At 40.2% G+C, this 22941-nt stretch overlaps 1 long non-coding RNA gene across 1 annotated transcript in view; it reads right to left on the bottom strand.

The window, feature by feature from the left end:
* Positions 1–318: 318 nt before the first annotated feature.
* The window catches only part of LOC122783830, a 77820-nt gene continuing 55197 nt past the window's right edge, over positions 319–22941 (bottom strand). The window contains exons 3-5 of the long non-coding RNA XR_006362096.1: positions 11705–11832; positions 11442–11611; positions 319–371 (exon numbers count right to left, since the gene is read on the bottom strand). This is a non-coding gene — a long non-coding RNA (uncharacterized LOC122783830). The remainder of the gene's footprint in view (positions 372–11441; positions 11612–11704; positions 11833–22941) is intronic.

The raw sequence follows: 22941 nt of genomic DNA, 5'->3' as shown, positions 1-22941 counted from the left end.
TGCAACTTCAGAAGGGATTGATATGCAAAAGAATGCATATCAATCCCTTAGTCAGGAAGTAAAATTAATCGATAAATAATTCTGCTGCTTCTCCGTGTCCGTGCCTGTATCATTTTAGCCTGAGACTGCAACTTAACTGGAGTTCCTGCAAAGTGCAAATGATGTTGCATTAACATCACATCTGTCCTGACTCCTGTGTTTTATGCACGTTCTGTCACTGCCTGCAAAGGCACTTCCAATTCCAGCCCTCGCTTCTTCTACACAACACAACGAAAGTGTGCGGCGACACCACCAGTTAAAACAGCTTCAAACTCACTCACCTGAAAAAGCGTAGGTGAACGTGTCCGGCCGCATCATGTCGTGAATCGGATCTGCAACGACATGAGCACCATGTTACAGATTTTATCATGTGGTCCACGGCCGTGTAGGATGTAGATGAGACATGACACCAGACGGCTCTAGCGTTTAAACGGTGCGACTATTACGGGGCTACAGTTTGTAAGCGGTGATTAAAACAGCTGAAATAACACTCGTGTGTGTGTGTATACCAAGTGAAATCGATACAATACAAGCCGCCAATATCAGTTCCAAAAGCGGCGAGTGACTGGGCACGAACAGGTTGGAGCAGCTGCAGGCTGCAGGTGTGCATGATGAGGCAAGCCTTCACCCATACTTCTTAAAATCCAACCAGACAAACAATTCAGAGGCAAGGTTTCACATTTATCAGACAAACTTTGATTTCCAGTTAAAGGTCAAGTAAAAGCCTTCCCACCTTTATGCCTACTCACATCCTGATAAAGAAAAGTCAAATCGCTGAACTAAAAGTGTAGTTAAATTTGGGAGAGACATGTGGGAGACTTAAAATGACCAAATGAAAACAAATCAAAGAGGAAATGACAAGACGTCTGCATCCCAACAACACAAAATAAACCACATGAAAACGAATGGCAGTGCGATGCATTTAGTGTTCTACTGCTGGACAACAGAGGAATGCAACACCCTCTTCTTTTGATTTGATTTAAACATTAAATGCCAAAAACAAACCGAAAAACAAATTATTTGTCATAATGGCATTTCTTCTTTTCTGTTATAGTTGGATTTTCTTTTTATTTCCTATTTATTCCATCCATCTTCTACCATTCTATCCTTTATACATATCTTTATATTCCAACCCTAATCACTAATAACCCTGTGGCCCTTCCAATTTATTAATATACAATTAACTGTGATAGCTATAGGCAACTATGTTCTATATAAACACATTTCTTTATTAAGAATCAATCGAGTAGAGATACTGCAGAGTGTGGTTCACAGCAAAGTAGAAAAGGATCTTTCACTGTATACATTTCACTGTCTGTATCTGCTTTTCTGTAAAAAAATAATGCAGGATTGAGTCCTTAAAGCCCTGGCAATGAGTTAAGTATATAGGCAAATAAAAAATTCTATTATATCCATGGGCATTTTTAAAGTCCCTGGCACAGTGGCAGCTCTCAGGAAGACATGCGTTATGTATAAGAAACAACGTCTATCACATCCTGCGGCATCCACTGTAGTCCAGGCATCACAGAGGAATCAGGAAATATGTAAAAAAAAAAAAAGAGAGATGTTGCGGCTTTGAATTGTTTGATTCAAATGGTTTAAGAGATGTCACTTGAGTAAAAAAAGTTTGAAAAAATAAATGTTTTGAGGTTGTAAAGTAGTGGAATGTTCAGATCTGTTCCCTGTTCTCTGCTGCTTGCAGCTAAAAGACTTGAGGCTACATTTGACAACTCACTGTCCATAAGGAGTCTGACAACATTGTGTATGTGATAAATCTGTACCTTTGAGAAATGGCCTGGTTCACACTTCTCAGCCATTTTTCACACATGACACACACACGACTCATTTTACTGTAGTTTTAGTGTCTAGGCCGAATCTCAACACAGGAAAAACATGAATATTGTATATTTTTTTAAACCATTTCAGCAGACGTGTCATCTCTCCCTCTCTCTCTATGAGGCTGAGGTTTGAGAAGGAACACGACAAACAATCATACTTGTTTGAGGAAAACATGATTGTGTTTATACCCAACTATGATCATAAATAAAGCTATTCATTTGTGTTTATTACCAGAACGATCACTCGAAATCAACAGAGAACACTGAGAAAGTTTGTGTCTCCATAGCTCTCCCCATCCTCTCTCTCTTTCTCTGTCTACTTCCCTGATGTCTGTGTAATTCAACACACATTTTGTTTTGTTAACGACCAAGAAAAACAGGAGAATTTCAGAAAACTAAACACTAATTTTCAACAGTCCATCTTGGATTTAAAATGCCAAGCTGCTCCGACACACACACACACACAGAAAATAATGTGGGAACATGCAGTCAAAAACAGTTTGAGTGAGCAACTGCTTCGAAAGAAAAATAATTCAGTTGTACTTCTTAGAGTAAATGTAAGTCTTGTTAAACGCGTTTCTACCACTGACTAACAAACCAGCCAGCATGTGTGATGTGTGTGTCTGAAGCAGAAGCTTCCTACACAAACTTGCGTTGCATTTAAACTGCATTTCTTGATTTCCATTTCCTCTGGATATCCTCTGGAGGATGTGCTTACATTGTCTTTCAAAAGTGACTCATATCTGAAATCTGCATTTACACTCATTAACACTTGGGCTTTGCTGTTGACCCTTAAAGGCTTAAAGGGCAGGAGTTCAATGGTTTGAGACCACATCCTCAATTGCACTGGTTGAAAGAGAGTCATGTGATCATAGAAAGTGCACACGCGTGTCAACATCATTCACCAGTGTCTTAAAGTCGCATTGACAGGGAAACACCTGATCTGTCCACTTGGAATTCAGACACAAATGCACATACATGATTCATATGTGATTTATTTCCACATACAAATGAGGCCTGAAACCAATCTGACATTAAATGACTCCATGTGTTTGTTTGTTTTTTTACTGTTTACACCTTCATGGGTCATATCTGATTAGTGCCACATGGTCACTTGGTGCTTGTCGTTTGTTCTGATCTGCAGTGTCGCCATTGAATGACACAACTGAAAACACATCTGCACTCCCACAGTTATCGCCCATGAACAGAACTTCTGTGCTGAAGAACATAAGGAACATGTGCAAGTGAGCACACACTGGGAAAAAAATGCAAAATAAAAATAAATCTAATCAGAACAAATTATGATACATTACAGCAGGAGCTATGGGACTGGAGTTATTTGGCCAACGTGGATACTGCTGAAAACCACATCGTCCGAGCTGCATCTTAAGCCGTGCCAAACCCGCTCCTTTGACCTCATTTGAGAAGCTTAGCTGTGTTTGGCTGTGCTCGGATTGCAGACAGCAGGAGGTCCACTCCTGGCACTGAAGGCCACATGACCAGATGGAGGAGCAGATAATTATAGTTCTGTTCAATGGGACCACTGACCACCTCAAGTTAGAGTTGGCCTCATTGTACTTGTTTTGAATAGATTTTAAAACACACAAAGCTAGTTTATACTCCATGCTAAATAAGGCAGACATGACATGACATGAGGGAAAGCAACTGGAATGTGTGTGAATTTCTGCGGCTGCTGGTGTGTAGTGACGGGATTTCGGTTTAAATCATTAGAAGTTGACTACTCTGATCAAAGTTTTCAGCCAACAGTCTGTGCAGGCCTTGGCGTAGATGAGCGCTCACATATGTCTGGAACATCAGCAGATGTACTTCCAGCCAGTCTTTTCAGATGTTGGAAACAATCTCTGGCCTAATTGTGGAATGAGGTTCTCCATCATTTTTAAATCATAACTTATTGCTGTTTCTGGTGAATCATATCTGTGGCCAATTTTAGTCAAACCATGCATGAGATATGGTATGATATTCCCAGGGAAGCGGCACAGGCGTGGTGTGGGAACATATGCGCTAGTATGGGTGTGTGTTGCTTTGTGTGCCCAGCTATGGTCATTACTTACTTTCTGTCTAAAATGACCACTTTTCCTAAGACGTGACCGAAATGGCAATGGGGCAAGATTCTTTGAAAGCCATTAAGCACAATTTAATGAGCTTTGATGTGTTTTTAAGAGACACCACCTTCCTCATAACTCCAATTTAATCTTTTTCTCATTATGAATTATGATACGGTGTTAGAGATGTGTGTGTGTGTGTCTATGTGTGTGTGAGACGCAGGACAGTAAGCAGATGCTAAAAAAAATCAGGTGGAGATTGCAAAGATGCATGACTTTAAACTGGACGCAAGAAGGAAGTTTTCATTTATACTTAAATTAATCTCGATAAACTGACACTGCATGTCGAGACCAGAATCGGGATCTTTGAGCATTATTGTTCATTAATTCATTAATAACCTTTCAGTGTAATGTAAATCAAGAAATTAGAGAAAAAACAGATTTTTTTTTCAAAATCTGGACCATGATTGGAGAAAGTGTTCCACTCAGCTGCTTTGCATTCAGGTTCCTTTAGTGGAAAGATGTCTACTTACTGTAGCATCAATAACAACTGCCCAGACACATACATGCAATAATGTACATATGAGCATCTTTTTTTATTTGTCTGGAGTCACTTGTCGCATAAAAAAAACAAATTTAGGAATCGTACCCACCACACGCCACCGTGAGCTCAAGAAAAAAGAGCCACTATCTAAAACTGTGATGTCTTGTAGATTATGATTTTCTCATGATCTTGCCGACTGCACACTTAATGAATATCAGGCAAAAGAATAGTTACTGGTTGTCACAAAATCTGGTTAATTTAGAGGCCAATTCATTCCTTTAACATAACGGCATAGTAAAGACATTTTAATTGTTTAAAGTCTGCATTGAGCACTAATGTCTGCAGTGAGCAGAATAATTTACTAACTCATCAATAAATCGATAAACTACACGTATTTGTGATATATATTCACGCAGGAAAATCATCTTTCGTTCATTCTTTGAGATTTTGCTCTATGATATTTTTAAAATGTAAACAGAAAAAAAGGCAATTGTGTCTCCTGCTTGATCCTGCACTGCCCTGGTGAAGATTTCCATTGACTCTCCAGTCTAAAGTCAATGATCACGCCTTTGTTTAGCAGCAGATGGACGTCACTGAGCCATTACTACACACTCTGCTTCTTTTGGAAGGCAGAAAGGAAGGCCATTAATGAAAACAAAAATGAACGTAAATGTCACACAGACTACTTGACTGAATGGTTAATTGACTGGCTAATTGACTGATTTACCTTAAATGTGTGCACCTGCATTCAGCATCAATCATCTCTGCATTCATTTCAGGACATTATTAAAATTACAGCAATCAGATGAGACCAGTGACAAGAGGATTGGCAGCCGCTTCATGCCATTTCTGTGTGTGTGTGTGTGGGGGGGGAAAAAAGCACTTCCAACCTGCTTATCCTCTTAAGCAAAATGCAAAACAAACACATGGAGTGCTGCCAGGTACAGCGGGAAGAGGGGGTTCAATTAGCAGCATCCTCCATGTGGCATGAATCAACAGGGTTTATGGGAAATGCACTTCGCATTGGCAAAGCATCATGACAAGCTGCAAGACTGGTGTGAGGTTACGTTGCTCCGTGTCCTTTAGTTGGTTTTCCGCTAAATGGATCAATTTAGTACTTAGAGTTCCATTTCTTTATTGCAAGTCATAATTGGTGCATGCAGGGACAGAGCAAATGTTTGGACACATCCACGTCTCCATTCATGGTGAGAATCCCATCAATAGGAGGACACATAACTCTACCATCTGATCTTTGCGGATGACATCATCCCGTCTGCCAAAATACCAGAGGACGTTCACAGAACCAGCAAACCTGAGGGTCTCAACTTGCCTCTCGGAAAGACGGAAGTTGCACCCAATGACCAAACCTCATCGAAAAGGCCAACGGCTTTGTAAGACAGCGACACGCAAAGTTGATCTAACACCAGCGATAAAAAGGAGAACTGGCCTCAGTTGTGCAGCCTTGGGAAGGTTTACGATATAATGAGCAGCTGGAAGATGAGTATGAAAATGAAGGTGATCCAATGACTCGTGGGCATTAAACGATGGCATGATGGAGAGGCTTACAGTGGGGCATCCCGCTTAGAGATCAAAGGCATAGCAGTTGGGTCAGGCAACACAAATGAGCCTCAGACTTCATCAAATGGATCCATAAAACAAGACACAGATGGACGCGGCATGTAGCCAGACTAACAGATAATAGACGGACACTGGGTGACAGAATGGACACCAAGAAATCGCACCAGAAAGACAGGACGCCCAAAGACTGGTCAAGGTTGGCTGAAGACACATCGACCAAACTCGAACCCCCTCCTACTAATAATTTGCTGATGTAACTTCAGAAACAACACTGTTAACAGGCAACTCTTCCTCAAAATTCCACTTTCGCTAAAGCGATAACTAACGCTATAGACGTGTTTGTAGCATCAGACACGTGACCTTATTCAGTGGTGGAAATTTCTGAATTCAACCGTTTAATTAACGTACTAGAACCACGCCGCTTACCACAGAGGTGTTTCCTTCCAAGTATGATCATGTTATTGGAGGACAGTGCACATTTAGTGACCTACAGATTGCCGGACCATCAGAGCAACACATAACTGCATGACTCTGATGGTTACATTCTTATTGTACTTAAATGACTTCAGTTTGACAATAATAATAATAATAATAATAATAACAAATGATGGACATTATACACCATGTAGACAATTAGGATGGGAAAATTTAACAAGATAAACAAATGATCCTACACTGAACTAAAGTTTAGAAATGTCAGATCCATCAGTCATAACTGATCACTGGTAACCGTACATGTCTCTCCACTAATTTACCATTTTGGCTTAAATGAGGAGGTCACACGAGGAGACAAACAGTTCTACCTCAGTGCCAACTCCCAGAGTGAATGGCTCATAACCATTTCCAACACTGTTTTATTTCAGTGGAGAAATCAATACTATGTGAAGCAATACAATAAAAAAGGGGAACCACACACACACACACACACACACACACACACAAACATTAAATAAATAAAGAAAATACTAGAAAGACATTTCTCAAAGCAGCATAACAAAACTCTGTGGGAGCTGCCTGATGATTAAATGGACGGAAGACAGTAACTCTTGCCACAAAGTTGTTTTTTTTGTGTGTGTGTGAACTAAAAGTGGCAGAAAACGCTGACAGTCTGCTTGTATTAAGTTATGATACAACCCTCTTAAATACTATACGTCTCAGGAGGCACAAGGAGTTCTCAAGTCATGGCCAAAACAAAATACTTGAGCTGTGTTCAGACTGGAGGCTCAAATCAAGTCTGATTTGGTTCACTTTCATATGTGGTGGTTTGGGGCCTCTTGAGTCTGAATGTAGGAAAAGTGAAAAATGGAGCAGAATCTAAGAGTGGAATCTAAGAGTGGACGCGTGGAATCGGAACTTCAAAGTGAGAATAACAAATTACACGACAAGTAACAAAAAAGGAGAATAAAGAAGATAATGACTGAATACACTGGCAATATGGCAACAAATAGGCAAAACTACGCTAAAAACTAGGTTCTACTGAACAACAAGGGACAATTTTCCCAGCCACAGCTACAGCAGTGCTGCAGAAGTCTGAGTTTCCACGTACGCAAGGAGACAAAAGGGCAAACTTGAAACAGTGAAGACGGAAGACAGTTCTCTCCAGCGAAACCAGACAGAGAAACAAAGCGGGTAAAAAGTTCATATATCACTTATATATCAGCAAGGCTGAATATGATGCAGCCTCGCTGGATGTTTCCCCAACTGTTGACCTAGACTGTGTTGTCATGCTGACGAAGCCTATTAATGTAAATCAAACCCAACAGGATCAGAAAGCATTAAAGTCGGGTTTATGAGTCGTCTCATGAGACGTTGCATCGACAGACTTGACAGACGTTTGGTGATTGTTCATATTTTCTACTTTTGTTTTCTGGTTAGACATCTTTTGTGACCTTTTTTTTTTTTTCATATTCTAACTTTGCAGATGTACAGTGGGTCACCGGAAAAAGTATTTTGTTCTACAAGGATTTTTTCTTTGTACAGAAAACTGCTGGGATTGGACTGAAAAACTTTTGGTTCTGGACCCTCGAACCAGGGTTAGAAATGACTGGATTCACTCAAGTACTGGCACTTGAGTGAAAATATATTCTATTTTAATTGAATTAAATTAGAAGCAAATTCAGAAGCACTTGAATACAGTGAAGTACGTTTTTTTGTGTTACAAAATAGTAAAGTACTTCAGGATATCTTGAGCAGGATTTATGATTATATAAAGAATATACTTAGTGCATTGTTAGTTTAGAAATGGCTCACACAATAAGTGTACATACATTTAGTATATTAAATGTTTTTACTTTGTTAAGGAACTTCCTTCTGGCTCCTTGTAATTATGTGTATGAGCAACTTATTTTCAAAAGCATCCACACATGGAGCTTAGCCTGAGGGACGACCAGCTGTGGTCAAGGCACATTTATCCTGATTGTTCCAGAGTAAAAAGCTGTCTCTTTCCATATCATCCCCAATAAACAAGTACACAATCAAAGGTCATGCACTATCTCCATTTCAGTTTGAATAAAGTTTAAATGTAACCGTGGAATGTTTAATAAAGAAAAATTGTAACCATAATTTAAAAAACGCAAAAGAGTCACATCAGCTTTTTGTGTCATGTGATTCCAGTGCACCTATCACACTCAACCAAGGAGACAGGACAGAATATCCAGACTCTGAACTACAGAGTTCAAAAAGGTCTTAACTGGACAATCAGGTGAAGTAAGAAGCAAAAACCAGCAAACAGAAAAGTCAAAACTTACAGGGTAAAAAGGCTGGAACTGTGATGCCAGGGTACAAGACAAAGGGAAAGGCAGGGATTAAGCAGACTAAGGGAAGAGAGACAATGAGAGGCAGGTGTGACACATTAGGGCAGATACAGGTAATCAAGGAGAACAGGTTGAAAATAAGTTCTGAGTAAAATAATAATTCAAACATCTTCAGTGTGCCACAAACAGCTTGACCTGAGCACAGAGACCTGCGGGTCCTTTTCACAGCAGACATTTTGACATGTGAAGTTTTCCTCAGTTCATTTGATCAGTAAGAAATTCAAACTGAAGCTGCTAAAATGACTGCTAAATTCACTCTCGAGTCATTTTATTATTATTATTAACACCTGTGCTTGTTCCGCGGTGACGCGTGAAAACGCCACAGCGTGTGAAAAAGGCCGGCACGGCAGTGAGACGAGGAGTGAGATGAGATGCTGAGTGTTCACAGGCGGCAGGCCGGAGAGGAGGGGGCTGTTTGGAAGGCAGATGGATGACTGGACTGAGTGATGTCAAGAGTTTTATAAGGTTACAGAGAGAATTGATCATGGACACACTTAAACCTCAGGCATCTCTGCTGTGCAGGACTGGGAGCAGAAGTCTGATGAATGGAGTGAGAGGGGGCAAGTTTTCTTTTTATAGAAGTAAAATGAATCATTATCATGGAGTACTTTCAGACGGGTTATATAATAACAAAAGACATCAAGCAGAGTAGTTACAAAAGAGCACAGAGCAGCAGAGTTCTGTGTCATTTATGACTGATTCGCCATCTCTTTCCCTTTCTCTCATTTACTCAAATGAATTCATTTCTTTTGCGGTGTGTTTATTATTTATTTATTTAGTTGTTTGTTATGTGGTCTGTGATTTTTGCGTTAGCTATGGTTGTCGGGGGTAGAAGTAAATTGAAAGTAAAGTCTCAATGACTGTCGCTTGGGTCTACGCCGTGGTGAAGAGGCAAGCGTTGTTGCCTCACAGCCTTTAAGGCCCTGGTATACTTCTGCACACGGACCCAACGTGCACATGACGCACAGGCTGTGAACGTGCAGCCCAGATTTTAGAACCACGCGCAAAGGTTAGGTTATTTAGACGTTTTAAATAAAATAGTTGGGATGTAACGATTACCGGTATGACGATAAACCGCGGTAAAATTCCCGACGGTTAGTACTACCGTTTCAAATTTTAATTATCGTTAAAACCGTGATTGATTACCGCAACTGATGACCGAAAAACTCAGTGATACTGCTCATTTCCTGAAGAAGCAGCGGCACCTGAATATGCGCAGTTTCCACTGTCCTGTGACAACACGGCTGAAGCCACCTGCGCCCCAGAGATTTCCCCCCCCCAGTAAAAAAACAAGATCAGAAGTCTGGGCATATTTTGCATTTTTAAATGAAAATAAAATAATTGAAGACAAAATAAAAAACTCCGCAAAGGGGGGGTAACACTTCCGTGACCACCACCCACAACGTTTCAGCGAGTGTAAAGTAAGTCAACAAAAACGGGATTTCGGAATAGTGGGAAATGTCATGGTTTGTCTGTAAAACGTTCCTATTTTCTCAATAAAGGAAACCTAAGTTAAGTGTTACCTAACGTTACTCCTGTAAAAATACATGTTATTGGGCGCTATCAGCGAAAGCGAGTAGTGTGTGCAGACGACACGTACCGTAGCAGAGCAAAATATGTTTGTTTCTGTGTTTTTTATTTTATTTTCATGCTGTGTACGACCGCTGCTACTTAATTATTATCCGACAGAGTGAGGACCTGTGTGTGTGCGCGCGTCAGTCAGATGATAATTAATAATAATAATAATCATCATCATGTAATATAAAATATATTGTTTAAAATAAAACTTTGTTAAAAGATTTCAGTGTGTGTGTTCAGTACTTTTTGAACACATCTAACAATACCGTGATAATATTGATAACCGTGATCATTTTGGTCACAATAACCGTGATATGAAATGTTCATATCGTTACATCTCTATAGAATAGTGAGTGTCTGTTTGTCACTTTTAGCCCTTACATGCACTGGTGACCCGTCCAGCAGGTACCTATGTCTGCTGGGATTGGCTCCAGTTCCCCCATGACCCTCATGTGGAGGATAAAGTGGTTGAAAATGAATGTCTGCTGCTTCACCTCCCTATTGTTTCTCCCTTTGTGTGTGTGTGTGTGTAGATTGTTATGCCAAGAATCAAAATGTATTGAGTTTTAAAACCACTAAAAGTAAACTCAAGTAACTGACACGTCCCGTCAGTCGGCAGCTCATGTTTAAATAGGTCAGCATGGGTTGAGTCATCGCTGCCAGTTTTTTTGCTGTGCTCGACATTTTGCTTCTTCTTCTTCTTCTTTGGTGTTTTGAATTTGAAGTTGGCTTTTATAATGTTGCATTAGTTCGCCTGAAATGAATCATCTATTCTCAGGTCCGCTTACTCAGCTCGATCACATTACTACCTGAGTCTCAACATTTTGCTCCAGACGCACAGAGCTTACACAGAGAGGTAAAAACCTTTCCAACTGGCGGATTCTTAAAATCCTGACACTGATCCTAACAATCTATCAAGATGACAAAATAATATATATACACTCATCAAAACCTTTACAGTGATCAATAAACACAGACTATGACTCACCATAAGACTCTCTCCCACTTTTGCAACTGCGTCTTCAGCTCCTCTGATCTTCAGTTCCTCTTTTCTCTGCATTTTCCCCGGTATGAAAAAGTCCAGTATTTTATTTAGACGCCGCTCGTCTTGCAGGATCAACTTGTGTGCGTGACGATGGTTTGGTTATACGAAGGAAACTAAGAAGCAGAGAAGAAAATCCGATAAACAAATGACACGGTGACAGAGATTGCTTGTGTTTCAGTGGATTATCTCACTAATACATTTCTTACAGATACGATGTGGTGATCCTTCTCCTGCAGTGATGAATCCACTAAGGTTTTTGGCCTCAGCTTGGAAATATCTGCCCCAAAGACAACAGTTCTTGACATGAATCTTCCTCTTTGTGGAAGATGTTGACCTGCATAGAACAAAAAATAAATAAATAAATGTGGTGCACTTAATCTTCATGGATTCCATTCTGGTATGAAAGTCTTTTTTCTTTTTCTTCCTGTGAAAAGATACAGCTCGAGCTTTAATTAGATAACTGTGAACAACCAACCCTCCCAATATCATATTAAGTACAAATATGCATACAGATGAATGTACAGTTGGGGTTCCTGCAGCAACATGGAGACCAAAACCTGGTCTTGATATGTCAAAACCTCAGTTCTGAGGAACTGATTGAGTTTTTGGCTTCTGGATTTGAAGTGTTGGATTAAGGTAAAGGGTTAGGCATCAACAGTCCAAATGAATGGAAGTCGATGCAAGTCATAAAATGGATAGGAATATGAGGATGTGTATGTGTGTGAATCCATTCCATAAATAAGACATCATCATAACACCATCAAAACATTGGACAAAATCCTGGTTTACAAAATGGTCCAATTGTGAATTCCAATTCTAGTGAGTTGACCGATTTCAAAGCAACACATTTAGATACAATTTTAAATGGGAACTGTATTTAAAATGGAAAACATCTAACCTTCTGATGTATTCTTAAAGCAAACTGAAGTCTGTATGCATTTTAAAATACCATAAAGCTACTTTGAAATGTATTACGAAATGAAACATTATGGTAATTGAAATGGTTTAATATCAAACTACAGGTTCTAAGTAAACACCATGATGAGCATACTATGAAATGTAAAATAAAAGTGTGTAGTGAACCTTATACCTACAAGAACAAAGTGCAGCTAAGAAAACAGACAAGAACATTTATAAAAACTGCATTTGTGGGTTTTAACAATGAATTTATTTTTTAAGAAAATTTGGTGAATATCACCTCAGACAAAATGTCCCCTCAAGAGAGGGAGAATGTATGATGGTTCTTATACAAGGTACTGTGTAAAAAACATGTCTCTCAAGAGTAATATATAAAATGTGGTATAAAAACAGGACAAAAACAGTGATTTGTCATCACTTAGATTTGCAGTGATCCCAAGGATGGAGCCCTTCCATCCATATTTCTCTCAAAAGCTTGAGATGAAAGACCTGATTTTTTTATTTTTTTTTATCTCAGGTTGCACTGAAGCATCAAAGAGAAAGGCTGCCTCTCGCTCTCTCTTTTCTTTTTCTCTCTCCATCAGACTGTTGGCTGTCTGTCAGCATATTTCCCCCTTTTAACTAGCCTTTTCTAGTCCTGTTGTCCTTTGGGTTTTAGAGTAAATGAAAGGAAGGAGAAAAGCTACAGATGAAATATCTGACGACGCCGACTATTTGTCACTGACATGCTGGTTTGTTAAATCCCTTTTATCACTTCTTTATGGAGCAACATTTGAAAGGTTAACCAGGGCAAGTTTGGAACGAACCAACACATCATTTACATCCTCATTATCAGCCCAAGGCCACTGTGACAGATTTTTCTGTCAACGTAGAGCTCGCCCACTGAGACCGGTGCCGTTGTCGTGTCTACACCCAGACAACAAACACATCCACCGTCAACATGATATGATGCAGCTGGAATTAAAGCATCACATTATGAAACATGTTAGTTTATTGACTCCGCAACGCGACAGCAGTTTGACTGCTTTATTGACATTGCATAGACTGCGACAGATGACCTCACCACATGCTGCTGCCGGGTGAGGCGACAGCAGCCGCGTGCGGTCGATGTGGAGGATTTGTTTAGGGCAAACGCTTTGATCAACACATCTCCACACTGAGCAGACAGTCTGTGAATCTCTGACATCTCTTTCAGCCCGGCACACGAGTGGTGATGATGGTACTCCATGCAGAGGTGTAGTCTTTTCTTCTGTACCACGCGTGGGTGTGCAGGTGCGTGAACCCTCACACTCATGACAGTATGATGACAGAGAGCGAGATGGAGACACAAAGAGACGACTGAGGGGGAGAAGCGGCGAATGGAAGGGAAAAAAAAAAAAAACGGAGAGAAAGGAAAATGAAAGGTACAAGGTTTGATGTCGGTGATGCTCGGTGAAACATTTGGTGGCAGAATATTTCAATATTTTGAGAACTGGAAGACGAACAAAATGGAAAAACAAGCTCTCCAGATGACAGAATACATAGTTTGGAGAAGAACTGTAAATGAACACACTGAGCATCATCCTTTCTGTGTGTGTAAAAAATGTAAAAATACAACTATTAAAGTAGGGCAACAATTTAAATACAGGTTCAATGTCAGTACTGATGGCTTATGGGTTAGTCAACGCAGAAAACTTTTTCTGGACACAAACCCGAGTTTGTATTTCCAGACCAACGTTGCAACAACTATTTATTAACTTTTCCTGGAAACTCACCGGGACTTGTAATAAACCAGGAGGTCATTGCAAGTTTTTTTCATATTAAACTAAGCTGTTTTGCTCCTGGCTGTAGATTTATACTTAATGGGCAGATACGGTCTCAGTTTCCTCTTGCCATTTTTTTCAGCAGGAAGTGAAATAAGCATTTTTGCCAAATCTGTTCTGAGCCATGACTGTCATATTCTACTGTCAATTTCATCTGCTGTGAGTTCAGTGAGTAATCCACTGATGCTAAACAGTCCAGCTCGGGCAGCTGACTTCAATAATACAACTGTATCCAAACAGAAAACTCATCACTGCCTTAAATTCCATCATTATCAAAACTGCAGCACTGCCAAGGAAACTTCATGACTCCCACATTTATTTTTTTTTATTTTTTTAGATACCGCTTATGCACGTGTCCTGTACAAGGTGCCTGTTCAGCAACCTCAATTTCTGACACTATTAGCCTCTCGGACCTCGTGCGTCACACATCCCGCATTCAGCATGTGTAAACCCTTCAGGCCAGACAGCATCAATAAGTGCCTGACAAGCCTGGGAGGAGCCCGCATACCCAGACAGTGGTGGCAAGTTAAAAGACAAATGAAGAATAATTGACTCGCAGCTCTCAGCAAAAGGGATTAATATGACTAAACTCTCGGGATCTCTTCCACTTTCTCTCCTTCAATCTTTGTCTGCCTCGCTCTCCCTCTCCATCCGTCTCTCTTCTTCATGCGCTTGTCTGTTTGTCGTGACTCCGCCAGCACCACGCGGACTAACACTGCTCAGTAGCATAGCCAGCAGAGAGGCTAAACTTATTACAGACATCAATAAATGTCATTAAAATCCAAAGGGAAAGCAAGTGACCTCATTTGAAATTGTATCTCAGTAGGTCCAGGGAATGAACTGTGCTATTACTGCGCTGAAAAAAGGTATACGGTTGACAAACGTCAAGAAATGACTTTAATTTGACAACACAAATGAAGTAAGTGCAACTGTGAAGACAAGTTTGTAGATTATTTTCAGTATAAATGTGAACTCTTAAACACATTTTGTTCTCTTAACTCCGCTGCACATGTTTAAAAAAAGTAATGTAAAATGAGAACATGGAAAAAAGGACATCTGACACCATCAAATATTGCATTGAGGTTTGTCTTGTTTACACATTGTTATGCAGAAACTGCCAATACTTGTGTGTGTGAAGCAGCTCATTATTTTCATAGGTTCAAGGAAGGGAACAATCTCAGCAGTCATGTGGGATCATGTGGAAGTCTGTTATTTGTCGAATCTGCTGTGTCCTATTGAAACGGGTTTGTTGCTTTTCGTAGGGAGACGTTGCTTCAGAAAAAGGCAACTGTCATCTGAAGTGTTACACGCGAAGACCGTAAACTTTTTAAAACCCTGATGAGTTGTTGGTACAGCAGTCAGTCAGTACTCTGGGTAATTGGAGAGAAAAGAGACAGGACAGATATATGTCAGATGTAAATGGGAAACGAGACAGATTTCATTACCAGAGTGGGAACTCGTGAGCTCCAAACTGGAGCATGTTTCTTGTAGCGAACAATTCATTATTTTTGATAAGCATGTGTATGCTCACCCACAAGTCCACATTAATCTAGTCGTGGGCCACTGGACGCTTAACCCTAACCAGCCACATGACCTTCCAATATGTATGTACTACACAAACTTCTATGATGCATCATCTTGACTTTATTAACTTTTTAATGGACTTTTTATAAAACTTGTCGTGTGTAATTTAAAAAAGACCGTCGGCTGTCAACTCAACAAAATACCTTGTGTTTATGAATTGGTGATGAGTTTTAGCAACAAGGAAAAAACAATGTGTGGTAATTAGTGTAAGGAAGTGCTGAAAACTGTGTGGAAGTGGGTGCATTCTTGCTGGAAATGGTGCTTACATACACCTGCAAGCAATACAGAGAGGTTATTCTGTAGCCCAAGATACAAGAAGACAATTAAATAAGTTGCTTGATCCAGAGGGTGTGGCGCACAGGCGTGCGAGGCGTCCGAGACGCAGACATTACTGCAGCAAAGCTCCCATTGCACTGTAGCACATGGATGGGTACCAGTGATGGTTGCCCGGTCTTTGACACAGGGGAGCTCGTTCCAGGCCCAGTTACTGTAATTATACATAAAGTCTGCAACCGAACAACTGCAACAAGGAAACGCGATAATTATGTCAAAGAGAAATGATATGGGTACTTATAGTTACTATACTTCCCTAGCAAAATCCACACAGGACTGAGGCAGAAAAGGCTCCACTGTCGTGTATTTTTCTGCAACGACGTCAATCAAAAACTGGCAGACAGACAGTTCCTCCGATCATCATGCAAAAGCCCAGTGTCCCAGAGAAGCTGAGCTTTCGTGGAAGTGACCTTTTTGCCTCATTCGTCCAATCACAGTCGAGCTCAACGCAGTGGAAAAAAACCTATTCTGTGCAATCCTACAGTTGAAGCTAAGCTTCAAGTGGTTTTAATGCGTAGACTGCTAACAGGAATACGAAAATCACGTAAGACGATGTGTCATCAGTTCTCTTGGTGGTTTCAGAGTTTCAGCAGGTCAAAAAATCATGTTTGCATTCCAACCACGTCTGAAATAGACTGTCCGGATTCAGTAGCAGCTTCTCGAAATTTCCAGTTTAATCTCGACATATCAAAAACAGAAAACAGTTTCAGAAGCATATGACCAACTCTTTTGACTGGGTATACTGCTGTATATAATATCGCTGTAAATGCACAAGGCTTCCTCAGTCACGTCTCATAATATTGCTGTTTTTACATGCAGCATACACATAATGTTACGTTAGTTTATGTTCATAAAGACAATTACAACACACACACACACACACACAAACTGCAACACCACACGCCAAAAGTTGTGCACTGCGGCTATAACGCAGTAAACGCCTAAAACAGTAATAAATAAAACTCAATATCTCTTCACCTGAAGGGAGATGAGAAAATAACACTGCCCTCATCTCTGTATAAATTCAAAGCACTTGCCAGCAGCCGGTTAGCACAGCAGGTCAGAATCTGTTTATTGTCACTTCCAAATGCACATTTAGCATATAAGGAGGCACAGTGCTGCTCTCTCAGTTCAGACACAAAACAATAGAGAGAACAGATACTTTAAAAACACACACCAGACACCAACTTTAGAAATTCACTGTTCGCTATTGTAGGCAAGATGATTGCTTGAGCAAAGTCCATATAAAAATCTAATATTCTGAGGCTACAAACACATTTTTAGTACTGTTATTATTATGATACACGTATACAAACATACTTGTAGTTAGTATATCAAATTTCTACTATTAAACTCTCCTCAGTGTTATACACTGGATGAAAGTAGCTGATCGTAGCTGTATACAATCAGACGCATCACACAGCAGCAAAACTACAATCAAGAAATTCAAAAAGCAATAACAAAGCAGAATATCCGTATCAGAATGTGTTGCCATCATGTCCTAAGTTTCGCAAAAAGTCCACTACCTGCCGAAGGCAGATGGAAAGCAGTGGAAAGCAGTGGAAAGCAGCATCTGTGACCAATGGCCACACATAAAGCTACAGGCTGTAAAGCACCTACTGAGTACAAGGCCTTTTATGTGATCGTGAGGGGACTGCCTCACTTGACAATGTTAGCCGTGGTGCAATTTTCCCCAGCAAATTTGCAATTAATCGCATTACCAATAAACGATCAACATCCAGTGAACCTTGGACCTGGTTGCTGATCCACAGTCCGTGCTTCTGGATCCTCATTAAAATATGCTTTAACTGAACACGAGACGTAGACTTTACACACATGTGCTGACCTTTGAGGACATCATGTTATACCTACAACATGCTTGAATTTATGGCTGCTCTTATACACTCGAGCTGGTGGTGGTTTTACTGTTGTGTTCAGTTCCTCAGGAAGACAGATGGTGATGCCACACCTCCCTCATCAATGTGGGACCAAATTTCAATCCATGTAACCATCTCATATCCCAGCCACACGTATATCCGTCCAAGTACAAATCATTATGGAGTATTTCCATTTAGTTATTCCGGCTTACACTGCCAGGGGCCCACTGTCCTCCCCCTGATGTCCCCTGTTCCCACTGCTAAAGACCTGGAACTCCATGTCCTCTCTCCAGGGCCCATGTGGACCATCTGTGCTCCAGACAAAAGGGGAAAGTAGTGTTGAATCGCTGCCTGCATTCAGGATGTCCAGGGCAACACAGATCAATGTGAGGGGTGTAGATGAGCGGGTAAAATGAGCATTGATTGCCAGGAGGCAGCATATTGTCAAGAGGGGGAGGGTCAAGTTTGCAAAAACCCACTGAGGGCTTCACGGAATGATGATTGTCAGAGCTTGGAAATTCCTGCTTGTGGGAGATTTTTGGATACAGAATTAATGTAGTCTATTACTGTTATTATTGCCTTTATTTAACCAGGAAAAATCTCACTTTGATTGAAAAAATATTTCACAAGAGGCCGAGACAGGACAAGGGGGTTAAAGACAGATATTTATAAGATGCTATAAAATATTCATCCACAAAGAAAAACACATTTATAATATACAGCATAGAATTCTGTGCTAAAACAGGGAAGTGCGAGTCCGTTAAAACATCTAAAGCCAGATTTATGTGATTTATTCAAAGTAAATTGAAAAACATTCACTGTAAGATTTTGCTGTTTTTGAAAACGGCTCCAAGCTGATGGAGCGTTAAAGTTGAACGCCTGGTCTCCTAATTCAGTGAAGACCTTTGGGACATTTAATAAAAATAAGTTCTGTGAGCATCGGTCATAATTCCACCAATTTAGCACTGATGTAGGAAGGAGCTAATAACCCCAGGATTGCCTTATGAATAAAAACATGGATGATTGGATCTCCAGATGATTGGACATAACAACACAATACAGTGTATAGCCCCTGTGCCTCTTCATATCTCATTATTTCTCACCCCTGCTGATTTTCAGGACATCGCTGCCACTTAACAACATTCGAAAACTCAGACGAGACTGAAAAACTGTTTTTGCCGATCTGACCTTCACCAACTACATAACATCCACAAAATATACCTGCATGAGAAAATATTTGCTTGAGTCACTGTTTAATTCCATTTTCCTAAAATTAGAGACACAGCTGTATCTATCAAATCCCACCTGATGACCATATTGTCTCAGCACATAATCTTAGATTGTCTCTCTGACATTATCTGCATGGACGAAAGCCCGTCACCTCCAGCTAAACCTCTCCAAAACTGAACTGCTGGTCTTCCCAGCCAAGTCAACACATAACATCTGCATTAATATCGACTCCCTATCTCTGGCTCCTTCCAAGATAGCAAGAAACTTGGGTGTCATGATTGATGACCAGTTGACCTTTAGAGATCATGTTGCTTTGCACTATCCAATATAAGAAAAAATCAGGCCGTAGACTACCTAACTCAGCAGGCTACCCAGCTCCAAGTACAGGCCTTGGTCATGTCCCGCCTTGACTACCGCAACTCCCTGCTAACAGGCCTCAAGACCTGTGCTGTGAAACCGCTGCATATGGTCCAGAACGCGGTGGCACACCTGGTCTTCAACCAGCCTAAAAGGGCACATGTCACCCCTCTGTTCACTGAGCTCCACTGGCTAACCTTAGCTGGCTAACAAAGTGCTTCATGGGTCTGCTCCCACCTACTTAAATGCCCTCCAAAGGCTTATGTTACCCCTCAACTACTCCGTTCATCAAAGGATTGTCGTCTGGCAGCCAACACCCCAACACCCCGCACAAGACAATCCAGACTATTTTCATGTGTCGTTCCACACTGGTACAATGACCTACCGATCTCTTCTGGAACAGTGGCGTCCCATAGACAGGGACAGGAAGAAGACCCAGGTCACCCAAGAGCATCTTCGAGCATTTACCTTACTCGCCTCCCCCATCTCCTTCTGCACTTGGATCCACCTCGGCACTCTTACCCTCTATCAGTCCACTGTTCCCATCTAGTGGATTTCTTTCCAAGACTACTTCTATGTAGCTTATTCCTCTTTTGTAAGTCGCTTCTGCTAAATACTTAAATGTAAATCTATAAAGAGGTGTTCATGTGCACTTATTTACAGCTAAAGAAACAGAGAATAAAAATGTTCATCTTTGCTCAAAGTGCAAATTATTTTATATTTGGGTATTTTTTAGGGATCTTAGTTCCCTGTGCTCTCTGCTCACTAAACTGTAATTTTGTTTGATAAAATGCATTTAAAAAACCAAAAAAAAACAAAAACGGTTTGATTGCTAAACCACAGTTCTCCAGTGCTCTCAGCTCATACCACAGGGATGACCAATTTAACATCTGATCCAGGGATATGTGCCAAAACGGCACCCACTGATGAAATGGAGAGGGTTCATTGATAACTAGGCTCCAGCAGTTTTAAAGACACTGCAGGCATATAAATTTAGCCTTCACTGCCGAGCATTAAAATTAAAAGAAGTGCACCGCAGTCTTTACTGTTGTAACACTGCATTGGTAAAAACAGCTTTAGAAGATAACCTGTATGTACACAGTGGAAACACAATACTGCGTGGTTGTCAGCCTGATTTAATGTGAAAAAAATAATTAACTAATGGCCTGGTCAACTGTGAAACACCTTCAACCTCCGCTAGTATAATAACATGTAATAGGTATCCCATTTATAGAGACTGTTAGGATTTAACAAATCGTAAAATGAGACAAACTTGATTACCTGCATGTAAATTATGATGTTGCATAAACCCCTTTCATCACCTACAATCAGGTAATAGTTAATAATGGTGGACATTTGTTTGAGTACAAATCTAATCTCTATCTAATGACGGTGCTCAGTGCACAGCACAGGGAGAAAAAAAAGGCTGATGTTCCCATCAGCCCCTGTTTGCAGATCCTGTTAGAGGTCAACACAATGGATCAACTGATCCAATTTAATCATCTATCCATTATCTATATCGCTCATCCTTTGAGAGTCGCAGAGGGAGCTGGAGCCAATCCCAGATGGCACGAGCCGAGAGGATGGGTAGACCCTTGACAGGTCACCACGCTATGGGATCCGATTTATGATTCACATGTTTGATTTGACATTCATTTTACACCTGAGCAACCCCCCCGTGTTTATCCAGACTTAAGCTTGTGCTGGCTTGTGCACCCCTCGTGGCTGGGTTGGCCTGTACTGAAGTGATGATGAGACGAGCAGGAATACAACATTAAATTCACATTTGATGTGGTATAATGACATAGCAAAATCAGCCTCTCTCTTGAACCTTTTTGAAATGATGACTTTTTTTGGTGGGGAAAAATAAATCTGCATGGCATTAATCCTTACTCAACTCCAAGATGAAAAACAAAAAGGCTGAAATCTCATAGAGGTATTCAGATCCTTAAACCAGAGAAAGGAAAAAAAGCCTCTTTGGCATCAATTACAGCTTTGATTCTTCTTGGATGAGGATACACAATGAGTTTTTTGCACAGCAGGATTAGGGAAGTTTATCTCAATCTTCTTGGCAGAGCCGCAGCGACTGTGCGTGTGGAATGAAAACAGGTCTAATATTTGTTATATAAGGTTCTCCAGAAAAAAAAAAAAATGGTAAAGCCGACTCATATGTGCAGTTGAGGCATCAACTGAAACACGTAGCCCCACATAGTTACTGTTACTAAGTTTCTAGCACATCCATCCTTTATATTGAATTATGTGTTTCTTTCTTTTCTCCTGTGTGATAGAAATACTGCGATTAATCCTTTTTTGGTAAGTCAAATGATGTCCACTTACTTAAGTATAAATAATTGAGACTACATATCAGCATTGCTGTCAGTCAGGAGAAAAAGAGTTAAAGAGTTATAAAAACAATCTGTGAGTTCCGTGAGTTAGTCAAACAAAATGTTCTATATTTGAATTGACGTCAAAAGTGCTAAAATACTACTATTAAGAGAATAGCAATAGCTTGTGTCACCATAACCAGAGAACACTGCTGCATGAAATAACTCCGATAACTAAGTCTCTTCCAGACAAGAAATACATAATAATAATAATAATAATAATAATGATGAGAAGAAAATAAGAAAATTATAAGTCCACATCACAAAATGTTCCTGGATGGAACAGTAAGTGTTACACTTGATTTGATGGTGAATAATTTTCCTCCATTATAACACTGAAAGAGTTGCAGCTTAATTTAAATGCTAATTTGAGTAATTTTACACAGTGATGTGACACCAGGTGTTTTTCTTTCATTCTTCCTTCCTGTTTTTTTTTTTTTATATAAACCTATTATACAAATGAGATGCACTCTCATCCAGTGCTGAATCACCGGAGAAAAGGTGGGTCAGTTTGACTTTATAGTCATCACACAAGGGACAGCAACCTGGAGACATGATGTTTGTTATCCTGTCACATAGGAGGACAGAGCTTTTTTTTTGATAGAATGAATAAAGGCAAAAGTTTCAAGATTTGTGTATACTTCAAAAACATTTCATCACAGAAAAACGCCTTCAAAGCTACAAGTCAGTGGTGTTGAAACAGTAGGTTTCCTGTTACTCCTGAGAATTATTCTCCATTTGCCCTTTTGGGGATTTTATAACTCTGATCAGTCACACTGCTGTCATGAGACATTCTGAGCACATTACCCACTGAGCATGAATTCTTTATAAAGGCAATAAAGCATGCATTTATGGTCGCTGCAATCATGGCCAGTCATTTCCCTGTGCAGTCCCTCTTATAAATGTCTTATAATTATCACTCTTTCCACAAAGATGTGCGTCATTATAGACAAGGAAT

Source organism: Solea senegalensis, linkage group LG17 (assembly GCF_019176455.1).
Source record: "Solea senegalensis isolate Sse05_10M linkage group LG17, IFAPA_SoseM_1, whole genome shotgun sequence".
Classification (NCBI taxonomy): domain Eukaryota; kingdom Metazoa; phylum Chordata; class Actinopteri; order Pleuronectiformes; family Soleidae; genus Solea; species Solea senegalensis.
This window is presented reverse-complemented; position numbering and strand designations above follow the sequence as displayed.